The sequence below is a fragment of the Scyliorhinus torazame genome, chromosome 8 (genome assembly GCF_047496885.1).
Source record: "Scyliorhinus torazame isolate Kashiwa2021f chromosome 8, sScyTor2.1, whole genome shotgun sequence".
NCBI classification, from domain to species: Eukaryota; Metazoa; Chordata; class Chondrichthyes; order Carcharhiniformes; family Scyliorhinidae; genus Scyliorhinus; species Scyliorhinus torazame.
Window position 1 is genome coordinate 180,584,601 of NC_092714.1, and position 24,149 is coordinate 180,608,749.

Genomic DNA, 24,149 nt, shown 5'->3' on the forward strand with positions numbered 1-24,149 from the left:
TTAATTTATACATTCCAACCCCCCTCCCCCACAAATGTTTGAATCAAGATAGTAGCATAGTGGTTAGCACAATTGCTTCACAGCTCCAGGGTCCCAGGTTCGATTCCCGGCTTGGGTCACTGTCTGTGCGGAGTCTACACGTTCTTCCAGTGTGTGCGTGGGTTTCCTCCGGGTGCTCCGGTTTCCTCCCACAGTCCAAAGATGTGGTTGGGTGGATTGGCCATTCTAAATTGCCCTTAGTGCCCAAAATTGCCCTTAGTGTTGGATGGGATTACTCGGTTACGGGGATAGGGTGGAGGTGTGGACCTGGGTAGGGTGCTCTTTCCAAGAGCTGGTGCAGACTCGATGGGCCGAATAGCCTCCGTCTGCACTGTAAATTCTATGATTCTTAAACATTACTATCGTGCCTGCCTCCACCACTGACTCTATCTACACCTCCTGCTGCCTTGGGAAAGTGGGCAGCATAATCAAAGACCCCTCCCACCCGGCTTACTCACTCTTCCAACTTCTTCCATCGGGCAGGAGATACAAAAGTCTGAGAACACACATGAACAGGTTCAAAAACAGCTTCTTCGCCGCTGTTACTAGACTCCTAAACTACCCTCTAATGGACTGACCTGATTAATACTACACTCCTGTATGCTTCACCTGATGCCGGTGTCTATGTATTTACATTGTGTATCTGGTGTTGCCCTATTATGTATTTTCTTTTCATGTAATAAATGATCTGTTTGAGCTGCTCACAGAAAAATAATACATTTCACTGTACCTCGGTACACTTGACAATAAAAAAAATCCAATCCAATGGCAACGTGCTCCAGGAACCCACCACCCTCTGTGCGAAAACCTTTCCCTGCACATTTCCCCTAAACTTTCCCCCTCTCACCTTGAGCCTGTGCCCCTTTGCAATTGAGTCTTTCACCCTGGGAAAAAGCTTCTGACTATTCACCTCTCGTAATTTTGTAGATCTCAATCAGGTCTCCCCTCAGCCTCTGTCTTTCCGATGAAAACAATCCCAGTTTATTCAACCTCTCCTCATTGCTAACACCCTGCAAACCAGGCAACATCCTGGTAAACTTTCTTTGCACTCTCTCCAAAGCATCCACGCCCTTCTGGTAGTGTGGCAACCAGAACTGCATGCAATATTCCAAATGTGGCCGAACTAAAGTATTATACAACTGTATCATGACCTGTCAACTCTTGTACTCAATGCCCCGGCCAATGAAGGCAAGCATGCTGTATGCATTCTTGACCACCTTATCCACCTGCATTGCCGCTTTTATGGAACTATGGACCTGAATGCCCAGATCCCTCCTGTATGTCAATGCTCTTAAGGGTTCTGCCTTTTACTGTATAATTCACACCTGCATTTGATCTTCCAAAATGCATAACCTCGCATTTGTCCGGACTGAACTCCATCTGCCATCTCTCTTCCCAATCCTCCAATCAATCTATATTCTGCTGCATTCTCTGACAGTCCCCGTCACTATTGGCAACTCCACCTATCTTAGTGTTATCTGCAAACTTGCTAATCAGACCATCTACAGTTTCCTCCAGATCGTTTATATAATAATAATCTTTATTATTGTCATAAGTAGGCTTACATTATCACTGTAATGAAGTTACTGTGAAAAGCCCCTAGTCGCCACACTCCAGCGCCTGTTTGGGTACAACGTGGAGAATTCAGAATGGCCAATTCACCTAACAGCACATCTTTCAGGACTTGTGGGAGGAAACCTACACAGACACAGGGAATACATGCAGACTCCGCACAGACAGTGACCCAAGCTGGAATCGAACCTGGGACCCCGGCACTGTGAAGCAACAGTACTAACCACCGTGTTACCATGCCATCCATATAATAGTGGTCCCAGCACTGATCCCTGTGGAACACCACTAGTTACAGATCTCCATTCCGAAAAACTCCCTTCCACTGTTACTGTCTCCTGTTGCCAAGCAAGTTCTTTATCCATCTAGCTAGCACACCCGAATCACACGCAACTTTACCTTTCGTACCAGTTTACACCCAAAGCAACCCGCGCAACACTAGAAAATCACAGCTGCAGCAAAACAAATAAAGGCTGGAGCACTACAGCATGCTTCCCCTTCAGACAGCCATGACTGGGATAGAATTAGAGGTTTCATAACTTTAGTTAGTCTTTCCTTGTCTGAAATGGAATGTGTGATGTGCAGTTGGTCAAGTCGCACTCATCACCATTCTCGGCCATTGTTCATTAAGGTGTTTTGACCCAAAATTATTTCATTTAAAATTTTCCTTGAAAGATGGAGGCTGAATTAATACTTAAATCAGAATCCAATCTTCAGTGTTGAGACCAATTTTGTTTTTTGTCCAATGATCAAACTTGACAATTGAGGCAATGATAAATCTTTACCTGCCCAGAACAAATGGGAAGGGTTTTGGACTGCCAGTTAAGGTCAAGTGAATAAAATAATTAGCATGTTGTCAGTCATAAGCCAGATAGACCAAAAGGTCCCAGATGTACTTTGCCATATGCATAGAGTCTCAAATCCCAGCCAATCTGTAGTGAAGTTTTAATGTTGATCACTGCACGAGCTGACAGAAGTAGGTGAGAAAATAAAATCAACTCTGGTTCCTATTCTGAACTACTATCCAGTGAATCCTGCTGGAATGCAAGCATGTGCACATGAATAGGATTAGGCTTGGCTGCAATGCACTCCACAGTAGAAATGACAGCCGACACTTAGCACAAATAAAATAAAAGTAGAGGACTGAACAGGATTCTTCATGTCTTCACCAACATAATCATTTACTCCCCCTTATTTGAATAAAGCGATTCTTACTGAAGTGGGTGATTTGACATAATACTTTGTTCAAGTAAATATTCCAGACATGTACACAATGCAGGACACTATAAAAGAGAGCCTGATCCTGTCTTCATACCCTGCGCGACTTTCCAGCAGGGATCCCTGTAAATGAAAACAGAATCTAGATTGTTTTTTCCTTATCCATAGTCCAGAGTGGAGGCACTGGGCAGGAAGGAACAGAAACCAACTGTAACACCCAACTGAGATCAGCTAATTCACCAGTTACCTGGGATCCAACCCAAGACTTGCTGCAGGTTTGTCACAGCTAATACCGAGCAGGGAGGTTATGGGTTCAAAACTAAAGTAACCCAAATAATTATGGGATTTCACCGAAACTAAATGGCAAACTATTGAGGGGGGGGGGGGGGGGGGGCAAGAAAAGAGAGGGAGGTGGGATAAGCATTTGAGCAATTTTGCACATTACTAAATTATGAAAATTTATACGTATAAAGAAAGTTCAATGTAGAAGGCACCAGTAATAATTGTTTCAACTCAGGAAATTCCAATAAACCAGGGAAAGAACAAATTTGCATTTGGACCTCTTGAGGTCTAAAAACATTTCTTGCACATTCTTACTACTTGGTAATGTGGCTGTCATTTTGTACCATAAGAATCCACAAACAGAAAGGACACGTAGGTCCAGTTAGTCTATTACTTTAAAATCAGTTACAGTTAACTGTTCGCCAAGGTACAAGGGAACCTTTTTCCAAAGAATGCCATGGGATTTTTACTGTTCACCTCAACATAGTTTATCATCTCAATTGGAAGATGCAACCTCTGACAATGCAGCACTTCTCAGCAACTGTGAGCCTGGGGCTGGAGTGAGGCTCGAAGCAGTCACCCTCAGAGCACAATCACATCATGCAACAGTTTTACCAGACATTTTTCTGTAGGAAATCTGTTGTTTTCACCAGGATTACAATTTTTCCCTCGCCTCAACAAAATTAATACTTCACCAAATTGAAATATTTTTAATCAGAAAGCTCAGCTTTTGTTGCTATCAAGATGGCAAATCCACAATCTAAAGCCTGAGTTCCAATTCCAAACTAGCAACATAACTTTTTGATGAGGATTTTATCAGAATGGCCTGATAAATTTGCTGCAATATTGTACAACAATCCAATTCTGGTTTTCACATTCAGCAAATCTGCACAAAATTTAAAACTTTCATTAAATTATATTTTAATTATCCAGTATACAGTCAAGCTAGTTTCTGACCAATCTTTAGAACTTTCTAAAACATTTGAATAGTTGAGAAACACATTCAAAGATTTAAATAACCAAATTAACTTCAGATTTGTTACGTTACCCGAAGCAGGATTACGTTTCGAACAGTAATGGCATAAGAGGTCAGACTCAAATCACCAAATGAGAGAAAGTCTGTGGCAGTTAGTGTAAATCATGGAAGAGATTAAATGTAGATCCACAAAGGTTTTCAGGATAAAGATCCTGAAGGTTTTAGACAATTATAGGAATGCATGTTTAGTGATGTCAATATACTCCTAGCACAAGCTTCTAAGTGTTGCAAAAATTACAACACAAAGCAGGTAAGATGAAAATAATGACTGAAGACATAACAGTAATTCACACTGACATAGCTTAGAGGTGATCTCTCAAACTCACCAAAGAGAGCAGCACTATCTTGCATCATGACTCACGGAGACAGGCTGTGATTTTTATGCGCTAGCTTTAATACGAGAAACCAGTAAAACAGAACTCAAGACCATACTGTAATTGGTGATATTAATTGTAGATACTAAACAGATTCGAAGATGCTGTAAAGCTTTACCAAACGGTAGCACAGTGGTTAGCACTGCTGTCTCACAGCACAGGAACTTGGCTTCAATTCCGGTCTTGGGTGACTGTGTGTGTGGAGTTTGTACACTCTCCCTGTGTCTGCATAGGTTTTCTCTTGACTGTGGAAGGACCCAGAGCACCCAAAGATGTGCAACTTAGGTGAATTAGCCATGCTAAAATTTCCGTTTAGAGTCCAGGGATGTGTGGGTTAGGTGGGGCTGACAGCCTAATAGGGTTCTCTTTCAGAGGGTCGGTTGAGACTCAATGGGCCGATGGCCTCCTGCTGCACTGTGGGGATTCTATAAATTCTATGGTTATTGATGTGCTGGTGACTGGGGCTTTGTTCATTTGTTGCATATGATTAGCTTACTTTTAAATGTAAACAGATGTCACTGACTATATCTTTACAATTAATGTTAAATTAGTGTTCAATACATTGTCTGCGTCAGTTGCATTTCACAATGTTTTGTACTATGAAACCTCAACTGACTGATCTGATGTGGTCAATAATCACTATCTTTCTGATTAGGTTATAGAGGGCAGTCTCGAACAAATCAAATGTCAAAAACAACCCTGTACAAACAGTAGATCCTCATCTAATTTTCAGATACATACAGGTGGAGGGTCGTGGGGCAGAGAGATTCAGTTGATACATTTATACTGAGGCAGCTACATCACGGAATTTTCAACATACTGGAGGTATTTTGTAGAATAACTTTCAACTATTTGACAGGTGCGACTGAGCAGGAGCAGAGAGCTCGGTGTCTAACTACTGTTCCACAAGAGCAAAGACAAATATGAAAATTTCCTTTTACTTTGTGAAACAGCAAAGAATTTATTTCTGGGAGAGCGGTTTGTGAACTTGGAGGAGCTGAATGAGAAGTTTGGGTTGGTGCGGGGAGAGAGTTGCTGGTACGTGCAGGTGTGGGACTTTGCGAATAAGGTCTTCCTGACCATCCCGATAATGTCTGCCTCTTCGCTGTTGGAGGGGGTGCTGTCAGCAGAGATTTATGGGAGGATTTGAGGAGGATGAGGTGTCCATGGAGGGAGTTAAGGCTAAGTGGAGGAAGAGCTGGGGGTGGGGTTGGAGGGGGGGGAACTGTGGTGCAAGGTGCTGCGGAAGGCTGGGGCTGATACAACTGAAGGTGGTGTACAAGGTGCACCTGACAAATTCAAGGATGAGCTGGCTGTTTAAGGGCGGAGGATATCTGTGAGCGATGTAGGAGGGATCCTGCGAATCATGTGCAGACTTTTTGGTCCTGCCTGAAGCGGAAAGGTTTGGAGGGCAGGCTGCTGGGAAATTCAGTTAATTAAATAAAAAGCTCATACTGGTGACTATGACACTTCTGGACTGTCCTCTGGCTCATTCGAGACATTTAGGGGTGGAAAACTGTTGTCCTTATTCGGTTTGGTCGATATGTGACTCCAGACTTCCAGAGGTGTTGCTGACTATGAACTGTCCTCGAAAATGGACTTGCAAGTCACTCAGTTGTATAAAGAGTTAGATAGCAAATGTTGACCTTGTCAGCAGTGTCCACAGCAGTTATTGAAAAGATCATATTTCATTCTCCAGTTAAATGACTGACTTCTACCATTGTTGTCAATGAATGAACAACAATACAATAATAATCTTTATTATTGTCACAAGTAGGCTTACATTAACACTGCAATGAAGTTACTGTGAAAATCCCTTAGTTGCCACACTCCGCCTGTTTGGGTACACAGAAGGAAAATTCAGAATGTCCAATTCACCGAACAAGCACGTCTTTCGGGACTTGTGGGAGGAAACCGGAGCACCCAGAGGAAACACACGCAGGCATGGGGAGAACGTGCAGACTCTGCACAGACAGTGACCCAAGTGGAAATCGAACCTGGGAACTTGACGTTGTGAAGCAACAGTGTTAACCACTGTGCTACCATGCCGTCCTCAGTCCCCAGCCCTGCAATCTCCCTGTGGAACCTGGGTGCTCAGAAGCTTCCTTTCGTGGATCTGGCGAGACTGGCAACCTGGGTTGAAAATACTTTAGTTGCTTTGTATTTTGGTGCTTCAACAAGCTCAACCACTACTCCACAGATGCTTCAAACTCTCACCAGATATCCTGAGTAGCAATGTAAAATAAACAAATATATTCAAGAAAATGTTATGACTTCCCAATGGTTCAGAAGCAATATCATTCGAGTCGTCCAAACCAGATATCTCAGGTTCCATCCTTGGGTTGCACCTCCAGTTGATTTGAGCCAGCAGCAGTAAAACTATTACAACTGTCTGCAGCTGGGGTAGCACGGTGGCACAGTGGTTAGCACTGCTGCCTCATAGCGCCAAGGTCCCAGGTTCAAGCCCGGCCCTGGGTCACTGTCCATGTGGAGTTTGCACGGGGCTGGTTTAGCACATTCACTATACAGCTACTGTATGTCATACACTATAGCAACCAGTAGAGATTGTAACGTTCGGTAGCACTGCAGCAAAGTGAATACTGAAGAAAACAGAATGCATGCGCTTTAGGAAAAACACAAATGTAAAGAAACCGAGGATTACCCACAACTCATGGATAAACTATAGAATCAATTTAAAATTGAACAAAAACTGAACTGGATCCGCCGTATGAATACTATGACTACAAGAGCAGGTCAACGGCTGTGAATCTTTACCTCTTGACTCCCCAGATGCTGCCCACTATCTACAAGGAAGAAGTCAGAGAGTGATGGAATACTCTCCACTTGCCAGGGTGAGTGCAGCTCCATAAACTTGACAGCATTCAAGACAAAGCAGCCTGCTTGATTGGCACCCCATCCACAAACATCCACTTATTCCACCACCGACGTACAGAGGCAGCCGTGTATACCATCTACAAAATGCACTTCAGCAAGGCTCCTTGGACATCACCTTCCAAATCCGCAACCTCTACTACCAAGAAGAAAAAGGGCAGATGTATGGGAACACCACTGCCTACACGTTCCCCTCCAATCACACACCATCCTGACTTGAAACTATATCGCCGTTCCTGGGTCAAAATCCTGGAACTCACCTCCTAAGAGCACTGAGCATCTACATCATATGGTCTGTAAGGAGGCAGCACACCACCATCTTCTCAACGGCAACTAGGGATGGGCAATAAATGCTAGCCTAACCAGCAACACCCACACCCCATGACAAATAAAAAAATATGGCTGCAAGTGTATTGGATAGATTGCTCCAAGCATTGCTGTTTACACAAATTGCTGAGAAATGCCAGTGTTACTATACCTAGGCCGCATTCAGATTAAAATTCCACTTCTGTGGACACATTTCTACAGAGAAACAGCAGTGAGCACTGTACGCTTAATTTCAGAGTTCTGCTCAAGTGAAATTTCATATTTCTCAAGACGATACTGAATTTATGAACTTCAGTAACTAACGTACCATAATTGGATTAATTATTAGAGCTGAACAGTGCTAAACGTTAAGTTTGCGCAACACACACTTTTGTACAGGACGAACAAGATCAGCTCACAAAACTGCTCCATGATTATTGAGAGAGAAAAAGGTGGGGATGCAGTGACATAGCGGCATTGTCACTAGACCAGTAATCCAGAGACCTTGGGTAATGCTCTGGGCTCCCACAGAAATGTGAATTTAATAAATAAAAATCCGCAATTAAAAATCTAATGATCATGAAGCCGTTATAGATTGTTACAAAAAAAAAAAAATCTGGTTCACTATGTCCCTAAGGGAAAGAAATCTGGCCCGACATGTGACTCCAGATCCACAGCAAAGTGCTTGACTCAGGTTGCAGAATGGGATGCGTTTGACCACAGTTAGCCTGTTAGTTTGCAAGGAGTGCCCTCTGAAACGGCCGTGCAAGTCACTCAGTTGCATCAACCACTAGAAAGTCAATAAAAAATTAAACTGGATGAAACACCTGGCATCGACCTAGGCACCGGAAACTCAGCTCTGTTGATCCTGCAAAGCCCTCCTTACTAACATCGGAGGGCATGTGCCAAAACTCGGAGAGCGGTCTCATATTATGACAGTAATACTCCTGGAATCATACCTTACAGTCACCACCATCGCCATATCTGGGGATGGCTGGACAGACCCAGCAGAGGTGGCAGCACAGTGGTATACAGTAAGGAAGGAGTTGCACTGTGATCCTCAACATCAACTCCAAATCCCATAAAGTCTGATGGCATCAGATCAAACATGGTCAAGGCGGTCACTGTCCATGTGGAGTTTGCACATTCTCCCCATGTCTGCGTGGGTTGCACCTCCACAACCCAAAGATGTGCAGGTTAGATGGATTGGCCACGCTAATATTGCCACTTGGAAAAATAATTGGGTACTCTAAATTTATTTTAAAAAACATGGTCAAGGCTACCGCCTGCGGATTACCACGTACCAGCCCCCCTCAGCTCATGATACAGTACTCACCAATGTTGAGCAGCACTTGGAGGAATCATTGAGTGTGGCAAGGGTGCAGAATGTACTCTGGGTTGAAGACTTCTATGTCCATCACCAAGAATGGCTCAGCAGTACTACCATAGACTGAGTTGGCCTGGTCCTAAAGGACATAGCTGCTGGACTGGGTATGCAGCGGGCGGTGAGGGAACCAACAAGAGGGAAAAACATACTTGGACCTTATCCTCCACAACCTGCCTGCCGCAGATGCATCTGTCCATGACGGTATTGGTAGGAGTGACCACTACACAGTCCTTGTGGAGACAAAGTTCCATCTGCACAACGAGGATACCCTCCACCACGTTATGTGGCACTACCACCGTGTTAAATGGGATAGACTTCAAACAGAGATATCAACTCAAGGCTGGGCATCCATGAAGCACTGATGACCATCAGCAGCAGCACAACTGTACTCAACCACAATCTGTAACCTCATGGCCCGGCCTATTCCCCACTCTACCATTACCACCCCTACTCTGCAACCAAGTGGTAGATGTCACCCAATCGAGCTTATGGATTTCTCCTCAAATGCACCCCAGATGATTGTCACACAGGTGTTGCCAAACTCCACTCTCAAATAGTCATGCTTTAGAATATTGGTACAAACAATGCTTTCCGTCAGCTGTTTTCAGCAAGAATCTACCTCCTGATTTAACAACTTTGTCTTGAATAGCTACATGTTTTCAACTTTTCACAAAAATTCTCAGATCCTGCCACCAATGACTTCAGAGGGAAATTCAGAATGTCCAATTCAACAAACAAGCAAGTGTTTTGGGACTTGTGGGAGGAAACTGGAGCACCCGGAGGAAACCCATACAGACACGGGGAGTAAGTGTAGATTCCGCATAGTCAGTGACCCAAGCCCGGGACCCTCGCACTGTGAAACAACAATACTAACCACTGTTAACAATTGCTTCCCTTATCATTCCACAGGCTATATTAAGATATCACCAAATTTAGAATTACTTCAGAAATCTCTGGTTTCTCTAGCTAACCTCATCAGCTCTGCTCGTCCCAGTTTTGTCTTTAACTTCAAAGAATAGTATCCTGCTCAAATTCAATTCCTGTTTGCCTTTTCACTTCAATCTTCATGGAAACCTCTCTTTTCATTACCCAGTTCCTGGAACTCGCTTTCTTGCCAATTACTCCATTGTATGGCTCCACCATATGGTTTTCATAGATCATAGAATTTACAGTGCAGAAGGAGGCCATTCGGCCCATCGAGTCTGCACCAGCTCTTGGAAAGAGCACCCTACCCAAGGTCAACACCTCCACCCTATCCCCATAACCCAGTAACCCCGGCCAACACGAAGGACAATTTTGGACACTAAGGACAATTTATCATGGCCAATCCACCTAACCAGCACATCTTTGGACTGTGGGAGGAAACCGGAGCACCCGGAGGAAACCCACGCACACACGGGAAGGATGTGCAGACTCCGCACAGTGACCCAAGCTGGAATCGAACCTGGGACCCTGGAGCTGTGAAGCAATAGTGCTATCTGCTACCGTGCTGCCCCGTGCAGCCATGGTTTGAGCAGTCACAAACACGGCAGCTCTTGCTTGAAGGTGTAGAAAAGAGCTCTTTTTACCCCAAATCAGGTCTAATTTCGACGGAAAACTGTAACTGAAGGTCGGAGAAGTTCCCCCGGGAGTGATGTCTACTGGTTACCAAACCCGGGCAGAAGATGAAGGACTTGGCCAAGGAGTTGGAAGGGATCTGTGGCACAGCAGCTAGTGGAAAGATGGTGGAGGGAGAAGGACAGTGCAAGTAGCAAAGCCCCAGATGAAAAGGTTGATGGCCTTCATCAAGGAAGAGTTCCGGCAGTAGAGGAAGGAGATGCAGGAGGATCGTTCGTAGGCCATCGAAGGGGCTGTGGCACCTCTGAAGGAATCGATGGAGAGAGTAGAGAAATGCTTGGAGGCACAGGGGTCGCAGATCCAAGAGATTGAGAAGGTGATGTCGGACCACAGTGATAAGAGTGGTGGCGGGGCTCTTAGGAGACCTTTGCAAGACATTGAGAGCAAAGGTGGAGGAGCATGAAAATAGGCTAAGGAGACAGAATCTGCGAATAGTTGGCCTGCCTGAAGGAGTGGAAGGTTTGATGAGTAAGAAAACGGGGTTTGTGAGCGCGAAGGAAGTGAGGGATCCGAGTGGCAGATATGTGATGGTGAATGGGGTATTAGAAGTGGGGGACATGGGACAGTTCTTAAACAAACTGGAGCTTCCACAGTTGGAGGAAGAGAAGAGGCAGGGGCTAGAGGAGCCCCTGGGGCTGAGGGAGGTATTGGACAGTATAAGGGGTAGTAAGTCGGGAAAGGCCCTGAGGCCTGATGGTTACCCAGCGGAATTCAATAAGACATTTGCAACGGACCTGGCACCGCACCTTTTGGAAGAGTTGAATGAGGCATTGGAGATGGGGGGGGGGGGGCTGCCGGAGACGATAACGCAGGCAACGATCACATTAATACGAAAGGGGAAGGGCCCGTTTTGGGGGCGGCACGGTGACTAGCATTGTTGCCTCACAGCACCAGGGACCCGGGTTCAATTCCGACCTTGGGCGACTGTATGTGCGGAGTTTGCACATTCTTCTTGTGTCTGCATGGGTTTCCACCAGGTGCTCCGGTTTCCTCCCACAGTGCAAAGATTTGCAGGTTAAGCAGATTGGATACACTAAATTGTCCCCAGGTGGGGTTGCGGGAGGAGTAGGTTATTGGGCCTGGGTGGGGAGCTCTTTCGGAGGGTCGGTGCAGAATCGATGGGCTGGATGGCCTCCTTCTGCCCTGTGAGAAATTCTGTGAATGTGAGTCATATAGGCCCATATCGCTGTTAAATACAGATGTGAAAGTGCTGGCTACGTTGGTGGCTGAAAGGTGAAAGATTGTGTCACGGGGGTGGTTGTAGAGGTTTTGTAAAGGGCAGGCAGCTTTCTAGTAATATAAAGGAGGCTGTTAAACGTGATCATGACCCCGTCAAGAGCCCAGGTACCGGACGTAGTGGTGTCCATGGTTGCGGAGACGGCATTTGACCAGGTGGAGTGGCGGTACCTGTTTGAGGTCCTGGGAAGGTTCGGGTTTGGGCCGAAATTTGTGGCATGGGTGCGTCTGTTATACCTGGCACTGACGGAGTGTGCGCGGACCAACAACATGGGTTCACGGAACTTTGAAATGCACAGAGGAACGAGGCAGGGGTGCCTGCTGTCACCGCTGTTGTTTGCACTAGCTATAGAGCCTCTGGCAATGGCTCTTAGGGAGTCAGCAGAGTGGCAAGGGATTACGAGGTGGGGTATGATCGTGGCCTTGTTTGAGGAGCTGTTCGTTGCAGGCGGGGGAGGGAGGAGTGAAAAGGGGAAAATTTTGTACAAGCTGTATAGTTGTGTGTTGGGGAGTTTTGCTCCCCGATTTGGTTTATGTTTTGTAACCTTTTGTACAAGTTTGGAATGAAATATATTTTAAAAAGAAAATGGCTTTTCTGCTTCTAGCAAAGCTGAGAACCTAGAACTGTTCACTCTCTAGCTTCCTCGCTCCAAGTGCTGTGAATTCAGTCAAAACTAAACTCAAAAAGTCTTCCTACTCCAAAGGTGCCCCTGGTTGCTGAGCATTTTGGTCTTCTCTGGAAGTACCCAGAACCACAGATGCCAGTCTTCAGACAATTCAATTCACTCCACGTTATCACAAATCAACTAAGGCACTGGATTATTGGTTATTGGCCATGACAATATTCCAGCAATAGTACTGAAGACTTGTGCTCCACAATGCACCCCTAGCCAAGCTTTTCCAGTACAACTACAATGTTGTGATCTATCCCGCAATGTGGGAAATTGCCTAGGTATGTCCTGCACACAAAAAAGCAGGAAAAATCCAACCCGACCAATTACCTCCCTATCAGTTTACTCTCGATCATCATAAAAATGATGGAAGGGGTTATCAACAGTGCTATCAAGCAGCATTTGCTTAGCCATAACTTGTGCACTGATGGTCAGTTTGGATTCCACCAGGGTCACTCAGTTCCTGATCTCATTACAACCTTGGTTCAAATAAGGACAAAAGAAGGGAGGTGAGAGTGACTGCCCTTAACATCAATGCAACATTTAGCATCAAGGAGCTTTGGAAAAACTGGAGTCAAGGTGAATCGGGGGGAAACTCTCCATTGTAAGGCATACCTAGCAAAAGGGAGATGGTAGTATCTGTTGGACGTCAATCATCTCAGTTCCAGGACATTGCTTCAGGAGTTCCTCAGGAGGCCCAACCATCTTCAGCGGCTTCATCAATAACCTTCCTCCCTTAAGGTCAGAGTGGGGATCTTAGCTGATGAGTGGACAATGTTCAGCATTTTTCATGACTCCTCAGATACTGAAGCGGTACATGCCCAAATGCAGCAAATCCTAGGCAAGATCTAGATGTGGGCTAACAAGTGGCAAGTAACATTCATGCCACACAAATGCCAAACAATGACCATCACCAACAAGAGAGAATCTAACCATCAGCCTATGACGCTCAATAGTATTACCATCACTAGGACCCCATGATCAACATCCTGGAAGGGGGGGGGGGGGTTACCATTAACCAGAAACTGAACTGAATTAGCCATATGAATACTGTGGCTACAAGGGAAGGTTGGAGGCTAGAATTTCTGCTGTGAGTAACTCATTTATGACTCCTCCAAGCCTGTCCATCATTTACAAGGAAGTCAGGAGTGTGATGGAATACTATCCACTTGCCTGGGTGAGTGCAGCTCCAATAACACTCAAGAAGTTTAATAGCATCTTAGACAAAGCAACCCACTTGATTGGCACCCAATCTATAAACATTCACTCCCTCCACCACCGATGCACAGTAGCAGCCATGTGTACCATTCAAAGATGCATTGCAGAAACTCACCAAGGCTCTGGAGACAGCACCTTCCAAACCCACGACTGCTACCATCTAGAATGACACGGGTAGCAGATTCATGGGAACACCACTACCTGCAGTTCCCCTCCAAGTCACTCACTGTTCTGACTTGGAAATATATCGCCATTCCTTCAACATTGCTGGGTCAAAATGCTGCAACTCCCTCCCCAACAGCTCTATGGCTATACCTACATCACATGAAGACAGCTCACCACAATCTTCTCAAGGGCAATTAGGGATGGACAATAAATTCTAACCTAGCCTGCAATGCCCACATCCAATGAATTAATTAAAAAAACAATTGAGCCTGAATTCTGACATTCAGCAACACAGTACAACAAATTTACTGAATAAAATATCAGCACGCTTTCAATCAATGATTGGCAATATTCAATGTTGTGTAATGCAGTTGTGCATATAAACAAATTCATCATCCATTTTCTTTTTTTAAAGCATACCTCCGAAGGACCTTGAGACATTTCTTTGTACTTTAAAAGGTGCTATATAAATGCAGTAGTTCCAGCACAGAGTTTTGCAGAGTGGAAATGCATTACAGGAATTCTGGATTTCAGCAGGAAGGAACATCCTGCGGAAAAATGGATCTGAATTGACAATATGTGCTCCCGGTAAGAGAAGTCTCAGATTAGGAACATGACAGCATGGACGATAGAACTTTACAGCACTGAAGGAGACCATTGGGCCCAAGGAGTCGGTAGTAGCGCTTTGGAACACGGTTGGTCCAGTTAAGTCCCACTTCCCTGCTCTTTCTCCATATTCCTTCGATTTGTTTTCTCCAAGTTATTTTTTTTTTCTTCTTCAGTTCTGCACTGTTTTGGTACAAATTTGTAGAGGGTGAACAAATGAGGGAAAAAGATTAACCCTACTGTAACTTTGACCGTTAAAAGAAATTCAACCATCACATACAAAGATCTTTATCTGTGGACGCGTCATTTTTTCCAAAGACATGCATGGATTGAAGTTGCTTTATAATTTAGCGTTTTAATGCCTTTGTTCACAGAGTTGCAAAGTTGCTTCATCTGGTCAAGGGCATTGTCCAGAATGATACAACAGCATGAGATTCTGTCAACTGTCAAATGCATTAAAAGTCACAGTATTTTGGGGGGTGTTTTCCCCTGGGGATTAATTGAAGCAATTTTTACATTTACAAGGAAGCTAAATTTCTTTCAAACAATAAGGTTATAATTGAGGGAGATATTGTAAAAACGTCAAGTTAAACAGATGCTTGGCTCCTATTAACTCAGTTGATGCAGGTAATATGCAACTAAGCAATGTATATCGCATCAGGAAAGTTTCAGGTTTGATTCCCAGCCTGTAGGACATTAGCAATTACCTGCCTAATGATAGTCAGACTAATTAAATAATCAGCTAAGGTCCCTATTCTTGTTTTCCGTCCAGTGGCTTCATTATATACATACCATTTGATTTGCCAGATAAAATAACCTGATACTCAATATTTAGGCTCACAAGAAAAATTAGCAAAATTAATGATTCATTCAGGTTCTTAACCCATTACGTGCATGTCACTGCTCTGTCTTACAGTACATAAAAGCAATTGCTAAAGAAAAGGAACTCTATATCAAAAAGATATGCACTATCAAACATCTGGAGTAGTGATTAGTCCCACAATAGGCCACTCAGAACAAGAACCAACACTGCTGTATAAGCTATACAGGGTCTCATTATAGTCCTAGTTTATTGCAAGATACAAAATAACAATTAGATGGCAATACAGGTGTTACAATCTGCTTCAGAAACTCTGGATCAGAGCCATCACTCCTGATCACTCTTCATTTACACTCATGATACAAGGACTAGGTAACACAAAGATTTTGGGCAAGAGATGCAGGGGGAATGAATGAGGATTTTTAAAAAAAACAGTGGTAATAATCTGCACCCCACTGTCTATAAGGGTGAATGAAGCAGAGATGAAGAATGCTTTCAGAAGAAAATTGGATAGGCACTTGAGGGAAATAAACTTACAGGCTCAATAGTCAGCATGGTCTTGATGGGCCACGTTGCCTCGTCCTGTGTCATAATGACAAACATCCTCTACGATTTTTACCATCACCAGCATGATGCCACCAAACATTACCTTGCCCATTCCTCAGTCACCACCATTGCCTATGGCACCTTTCCATGCAAGCATATGAGCTGCAACATTTACTTCTTTTATAGTCTGAGTTATAAGGAGAGGCTGGCACTTCTTTCTCTGGAGCTTAGGAGGCTGATCTTTTAGAGGTCTATAAAATAATGAGGACATAGATAAGGTAAATAGTCAATAACTTTTCCCAAAGGTAGGGGAGTCTAAAACTAGCGGGCATAGGTTTACGGTGAGAGGGGAGAGATACAAAAGAGACCAGAAGGGACATTTCTTCACAGAGGGCAGGGAGCATCTGGAACGGGCTGCCAGAGGCAGTGGTAGAGGGGGGTATATTTTGTCTTTTAAAAAGCAGTTGGGCAGTTACATGGGCAGGGTGGGTATAGAGGGATATGGGCCAAATGCAGGCAAGTGGGACGAGCTTAGTTGTAGAAACTGGGCGGCATGGACAAGCTGGGTCGAAGGGCCTGTTCCATGCTGTAAATGCCTAAGTTGTGGACAGCCTGGTAGCAGTGGGTAGCACTGTTACTTCACAGCTCCAGGGTCCCAGGTTCAATTCCCGGCTTGGGTCACTGTCTGTGTGAAGTCTGCACATTCTCCCCGAGTCTGCGTGGATTTCCTCAGTATGCTCCGGTTTCCTCCTACAAGTCCTGAAAGACGTGCTGTTAGATGAATTGGATATTCTGAATTCTCCCTCCGAGTACCTGAACAGGCGGCGGAATGTGGAGACCCGGGGCTTTTCACAGTAACTTCATTGCAGTGTTAATGTAAGCCACCTTGTGACAATAAAGATTATTATTATGACTCTAATTCTTCCCTTCTTGCTGTCCAAGGCCCCAAACACTCCTTCCAAGTGAAGCAATGACTAAACTTGCACTTCTTTCAATTTGGTCTACCCGTACTCACCGCTCACAATCCAGTTTCCTCTACATTGGAGAGACCAAACACAGGTTGGGTGACCATCTTGCAGAACACCTCTATTCAGTCCTTGATTACGACCCAGGCTTCCAGTCACCTACCATTTTAATTCTCCATGATGCTCCCCTTCTGTCCTTGGTTTCCCGCAGTGTTCCAATGAAGCTCAATGCAAGCTTGAGGAACAGCACCTCATCTTTAGACTGAACACAGCACAGTTTTCAGGACTCAACATAAGAGTTTCAAAATTGTAAATCCTTTGTCCCCACTTTGCTTCATTTTTGTTTAGACTGTTTCTCTCATCTCCGCACAGTGGTAAGCACTGATGTTTCAGTGCCAGGTACCCGGATTTGATTCCAGCTTTGGGTGATTCTTTCTCCCCATGTCTGTGTTGGTTTCCTCTGGGTGCTCCAGTTTCCTCGCACAATCTAAAGATGTGCAGGTTAAGTGGATTGGCCATGCTAAATTGCCCCTTAGTGTCCAACAGTTGGGTGTGGTTACGGGGAAAAGGTGCAGTGTGGGGGATGAGGTGGGGCCCTCTTTCAGAGGGTTGGTGCAGATGGGTCAAATGGTCTTCTTCTGTACTGTAGGGATTCTATGATTATTTACTTTCAGACAGCAGCTATTCAGGATCCTAACTATCACATCCTTTAGGCACACCTTTCTTCCTCACTTGTTCCATTACTACTCCCTTTGACTTTGCAACATGAAACTTTGCCACTTAATCTCTCCACCATATCACAGATCTACCCTTTTGTTCTTCTTCTCGCCTCCCCCTATCTCACTTGCTCAAAACCTATTACATTTCTAAATTTTTTCCAGTTCTGACTAAAGGTCATGGACCTGAAACAAACTGTTTCTCTTGTTGGAGATGCTGTCAGACCTGCTGAGTAATTCCAGCATTTTCTGCTTTTATTTCAGATTTCTAGCAACTGGAGGATGCTTTTGCACACAAAAAAAATGCAGATATGGGAGTGTAAGGGAAGAGAACAGGATCAGGTAGGGCTGCACAACACCTCACCCAAAAACTAAGGACTAAAATCAGGTTTGGCTGTGGTCCCTCGGCCAAATTGCAGCAGTCAAGACCCAGCATGGCTGTAATGCTCTCTCAGAAAATGTTCTGTAAGCTCTCACTGCTGGGAGAGAACTAGCTAAGGAAAATTCACTATCCAACACTGGCTGAGAATGAATTTATTATTACATACTTCAAAGGGCTTCCTAGATAATGACAGTAAATCAATTCAGGATGTCAAAGTCAGCAGAAGTGGGGAATGCCCAGGAAACTTCCTTCCTCCACTGAAATCTTCAGTGAAATTTCAGTGGAATTTCTCATACTCTATTTCTCAGCAGCTTTCAATTCAAAAGAAAAACTCCCAGTCATTGTTCCTGTAAGTTTTGGTCGCACAGGTTTAATTGTTGATTTTGTTTCCCCATGAACTATTAACAGCCCCCACTCCAAAAAAAGGAAACAGTTCAGCAGGGTTACTCTTCTACATTAGTGAATGATTTTGTTTTCAGGATATTATTATCCTCTGAAAAACTAAACATATTTTATTGTTGAAATACTCCTATTAATCCTAATTAAGTGCCTTCTTAGCTAAAGCAGAATGTAAATGCATTGTTCCATTTACAACAATGAGGTACATTTAAGGTGCTATAAAAATGCAAGACATCTTGGGTCCTTCACAGCAGTGTAATCAGAGAAAAATTGACACTTAGTCCAGGAAATGACATTAGCACAGAGTATCAAAAGCTTGGTAGAAGAGGTAGGTTTTAATGTGTGTCTTAAAAGAAGAGAATGATGTGGTAGGGAGGTTTAAAATGAATTCAAGAATTTAGAGCCTAGGTTGGGGCCCACAGTCAATGGTGGGATGCAGGAAATGGCAAGGGGTGTGTGCACAATGCCAGAAAATAAAATAAAATACTAATCTACTGAGAGCTATTCTTTCAGCACCCTTTTGTTACATTGGGACAATGATTTTAGCGCTGAAAAATTGAACATTTCTCTCCCTCAGCCAACATCAATCACTCACAAATAAAATAAAACTGCCTCAGATGAGGTTGTTTCCTATACTTGACAATGTGTGCCGCTATGTAAACCTATTTTAAAAGTGTTCCATATACCATTTTCTAAATGAACTATCCCATGACACTCCAATGATACCGCAATTCACTTCTAATTAGTGGTGAATCGGAGATACTTTGCAGGAACCGGGTGGAGATTGCTGAAATCCATTACTATAAAATGACACCCAATACTGATACAGGGGAATTTCTCACCAGTCTTATCTGGACTTGAACCCAGAATGCCACGCTGAAAAGAACGAAACATTTCTTTGAAAGAACGATAAACCGGTTGCGCAACCCAGCTCCCAAGAATTGTCATGATTAATGGTAGAATTGCCAATAATAAAATTTTACTCCTGGGAATTTAAAAATATCAAACTGATGAGAGTTTTGCTACACTGCCAAAGACATTTAAAATGTCCAAATGCTTTTGACAGTCAAAAACCGCTAATCCCTATTTTGCAAGACAATTTGCAATAACGGCTGCAGCTGCTCATCATAATGTCTCTCACTTCAACTGCTCCAGAAAAAGATGGAAGCACCTGGGTTAGAAGCACATTAGCACAAGACATTTTTAAGAGCTTTCCCCGGGGAATGAAGTTACAACACACCCTTGGTTCTGAAACACATGAGTGCAAGAAAAATAATTTCTTGCACAATGAACCTGTCACTTTAAGGGGAAGAAAATGTAAAACTCCTATTTCAGGTCATTTTGCAGGTATTCAGTTAAATATACTGAACTAGCGAATATTGGAAAATTCACATATATTGACTTCATAAGAGCATTTTAACATCATTAAGTAACTAAACTGTCAATCCAACTATACAATCCACATAATGCTCTTTTAAGAATGAAAACACCAATCTTCAGAAACAGTCAAGATATGATCACAAACTACATTCAGCAGATACTGCAGAATCCCATGAGCCCACACTTCATGTTATTCACCACCCTCTTTGCTGAAGATATATCATTAGTCAATTATCACACGAGTGGCCAAAAAGGGATTATCTTTTAAATTACATATTTTCTTTTGTAAATGGAGGAAAAATCTGAAACACACACAACCTAGGGCTTGCACAATGTCTGGACCTACAGCAAATTCAGCTGGAACCATACATACATCTATAACACCACAGATCAACCCCTATTCCTAGCCCAGTCATGTTATTTCCCTGTAGAAGTCTACTTTGACTTGTGACTGCATGGAGCATTAAAGAGATTTTCTTTACACCAGACAAAACTCTACCCACCAGTATTTTACCAGTTTTCTTACAGACATCTGCACATATAAATATCCAGAGTATTTGGCAGTAACATTTATAAGCATCATTAAGAACATACGGAGGGTGACAAGGGTTCACCCACCATTGCCTCCGTCACCTTTTGCACAGTGCAAGTTGTGAATTAGAAATGCCACTGCCGAAATGGGTCTGGCCCAGGTGAAGCTCCCCCTCAATCCTTGCCCATCCCTGGCAAGGCTCCCCTGAACCCCCAACCACCCCTGGCCAGGGTGAGGCTCCCACTTAACCCCCATCCACCCCTGGCCCAAGTGAGGCCCAACCCCCTCTCGCCCAGGTATGCCCCCCCTCCCCCAGCCCAGGTGAGGACCCCCCAGGTGAGGACCCTCGTCCCCACTCATCTCTCGCCCAGCTAAGGACTCCCCTCGCCCCCCACCCCACTCACTTCTCGCCCAGCTAAGGTTACCCCTCGGCCCCACCCACCCCTGGCTCAATTGAGGCTCCTCCACAACCCCCACCCATCCTTGGCCCAGGTGCGGCTCTCCCTCAACCCCCACACCATCCTCCTCTTCCTCCCCACCCCAGGTGACGGGCTCGTTGCGGCTGAGCGCTGCCTGTGCACCTGTCACTGAGGAGAATGGGAACGACTGGTGGGGGTGGAGGCAACTCTCTCACTCCATTCCCCCCCGCCCCCCAATCATGAAATAACCTTTCGGAGGGTACTTCAGCCCCATACTGCTCTTGGGCCGTATGCTGAGGGATTACAAGGTGACAGGCCGCTGTCCGGGACTGCTGTCAGCACCCGCGATACTCACCATAACCCAAAGCGCAAACCGACAACAATCTCCCCTCTATCCCCTCTAGCCGAAAGATGGCGGCCGTTTCAAGTTAGAGAAGGTTCAATGCGCATGTGCGGCCTCCCATCCCGCATTCTGGGAGCTGTAGTTCTCTGTGACTCAGTTGAAGCGCGCTGGGCCCAGGTGTTGGACTATAACTCCCGGCTGGTTTCGCTGCGCAGGCGCCTTTTTTGCAGATGGAGCACTGTGGGGGTTGTAGTTTCACGCACGAGTCCGGCTCGCAGTGAGAGTCACTGCTCCATTATTCTACCTAGAGGAACGTGGGGACTTTCCCAGCCACCTATTTCCGCCAAAAAAATCGCCCTGGAATTTACACGGATTATATGCATCCAGTAAATTGCTGCAGATACAGGAAGAAATGGGATTGTTCAGGCTTGAAAGGAACTATTTCTCCAGATCACTGTGAATAGAAGTGGATTGTGACAATTTATGTCTGTAAATCCGAATTAATTTCCAAGTTGCAAATATGCCACGTCTGACTTGTAAATTATACATTCTCACTATTTTTTATGTATGCACCTAACTTAACAGGTATTTTTTACTGCACTGGGTTCTGATGCAAGGTCACGACCTGAAGTGTTAATTCCGTTTCTCTCTATAAATGCTGCCAGACCTGCTGAGTATTTCCTGTATTTTCTACTTATACTTCGGCATTTTACTGCAACTTTTTTTTGATCATTGAAGTTCTGACATATATTTTTGCTGAAATCAAACCTTCAACTGGTACTTCAGCCCATCTGAAATATTTGTATCTATTTACATTTTTAAAATTTATTATTACAGGATGTAAAGTAAGCTGTTATAGTCCCAGATGACCACAGGCTGCTTTCCCCTTTGAGGGGGAGAGCTGACTGGTAGTGATTTAACCTGAGGGTCATCACACCTCAGGCGAAGGGGCAAGGTTGAGAATAGAACATAGAATCCCTATAGAAAGAGGCCATTTGGCCCATCAGGTCTGCATTGACCCTTCGAAAAACCACCCTACACAGGCCCAATCCCCCCATTCCTGCAACCTTACCCTAAGAGGCAATTTAACATGACCAATCCACCTAACCTGCACATCTTTGGCCTGTGGGAGGAAACCGGAGCACCCAGAGGAAACCCACACAGATATGGGGAGAATGTGCAAACTCCACACGTACAGTCAGCCGAGATGAGAATCGAACCCGGGTCCCTGGAGCTGTGAGGTAGCAGTGCTAACCATTGTGCCACTATGCTGCCCCAAATGAATGAATAACCTCAGCCGGTACAGGAATTGAACAGGATGTGGGCTTCACTGGCTAGGCCATCTCTAGTTGCCCTTAAGAAGGTGAGCTGCCTTCTTGAACCACTGCAGTCCATGTGGTGTTGATACACCCACAGTGCTGTTAGGGAGGGAATTCCAGGATTATGACCCAGCTACAGTGAAGCAACAGTGATATATTTCCAAGTCAGGGTGGTGGCTGACTTGGAGGGGAATGCCTAAGTGGTGGGATTCCCAGTTATCTGCTGCCTTGACCTTCTAGATGGTGGTGGTCATGGATTTGGAAGGTCTTATATCTTACTATCTTGATATCTCATACCTCTGTTAAACTGTGTCCTATTTTAACTGGTTCTGTTTAGATGATGACAATTAGCCACAAATAGCTGAACAAGAAATTCACAACAAGAAATAGGAGCAGGAGTGCATACTGCCCCTCTAGAGCGCCTGGCAAATGTTAACACAAAAGTGACCAAAATCACGATACAGTGAAGTACTTTATGGACAAAGGGTGTGTCCCATATGTAAGGTTTTATTGATAAGTGTATTCATGTTAGGGAGTGTTATACCACTTTAAAATGGATTGGTACATATAACTGGTGGATATTCTGCAGCTCCATTGGACAGGATGCTCTATTCATGTACCTGACACCAGACACCTGAAGTAACAGAACTCAGCCGAGGCAGCAGACCCTCAGAAAGACAGTAGAAATGCTTTCAGGATGCCCTCAAATCATCCCTGAAGAGGCCAAACATATCCACAGGCTCATGGAAAACCCCAGCTTGTGATCGACCAAAATGGAGAAGGCTCTGCCAGTAAGACTCCTAAACACATCGAAACGTGAAGGGGAGAACTTGAGACATAAGAGGGATCCCAAACACTTCCAAACAAACCCACTACCCAACTCTTCAAGCATCAGCTTCCCCACATGTGGCTGAGTCTGCAAATCGCGTATTGGACTGATCAGACACCTCAAAACCTATTGAACTGGAGTGGAAACAAATCATCCCCAATCCTGAGGGACTGTGCAAGAAGATGAACAAGATATCCCAGAAGGAAAAAAACAGTAAAACGGGGAAAAAAAGAACAGTGATCTGTACTGGTCTTGTGTACTTCAAAATTGAACACCAGTAACATTGGGAAATAAGAATACTGGTGCAAACTTTTTTTCCTTCTAGGATTCTATAGCATTACTCATGGTGAGTCAGAGTCAGAGCATTACTCATGGTGATTTAAAGAGATTGAGGACAATACTATGCAGAATGCATTATATATAGGTGATAAAAAAATTGGGAGATGACATTATAGAAGCTAATACTGATTTGCAACCAGCAGTGAGATGGAGCTGTGATCAGTTCAAGTTATAAGAATGTAGAAACTGTAATTTTACATCCATTTGTAGCTAAGCATAGTTGCCAAGAGTTTCTTCATGAAAACCATTTGGCATTGTGGCTGAGTTAAAATCCTGGAATTCTACCGAGCAGCACCTTGAGAGTGCTCACCCTACAGACTGCAGCTGTCAAAAGAAGAAGGCCCACTTTCTCAAGGGCAATTACAGTGGACAATAAATAGTCATCTTGCCAGTGATATCCATATCCTGAGAATGTTTTAAAACATACATTATTGCTGTTGTGTTTGGATGTGGGCAGCGTATTAACTAGGAGACACACACACGGATCTCTGCTATTTTAATTTTATACAGGTGCAATCCTAGCGGGACTGTGAAGATGATAAGC

The 24,149-nt window shown here is 44.3% G+C and overlaps 1 protein-coding gene across 2 annotated transcripts in view; it reads right to left on the bottom strand.

Moving 5' to 3' along the window:
* The window catches only part of LOC140428291 (AP-1 complex subunit gamma-1-like), a 263,950-nt gene extending 242,737 nt beyond the window's left edge, over window positions 1-21,213 (bottom strand). For both annotated transcript variants that reach the window (XM_072514604.1, XM_072514603.1), the window contains exon 1: window positions 21,131-21,213. The gene's annotated coding sequence lies outside the window, so the exon portion shown is untranslated. The remainder of the gene's footprint in view (window positions 1-21,130) is intronic.
* Between the last annotated feature and the right edge of the window lie 2,936 nt (window positions 21,214-24,149).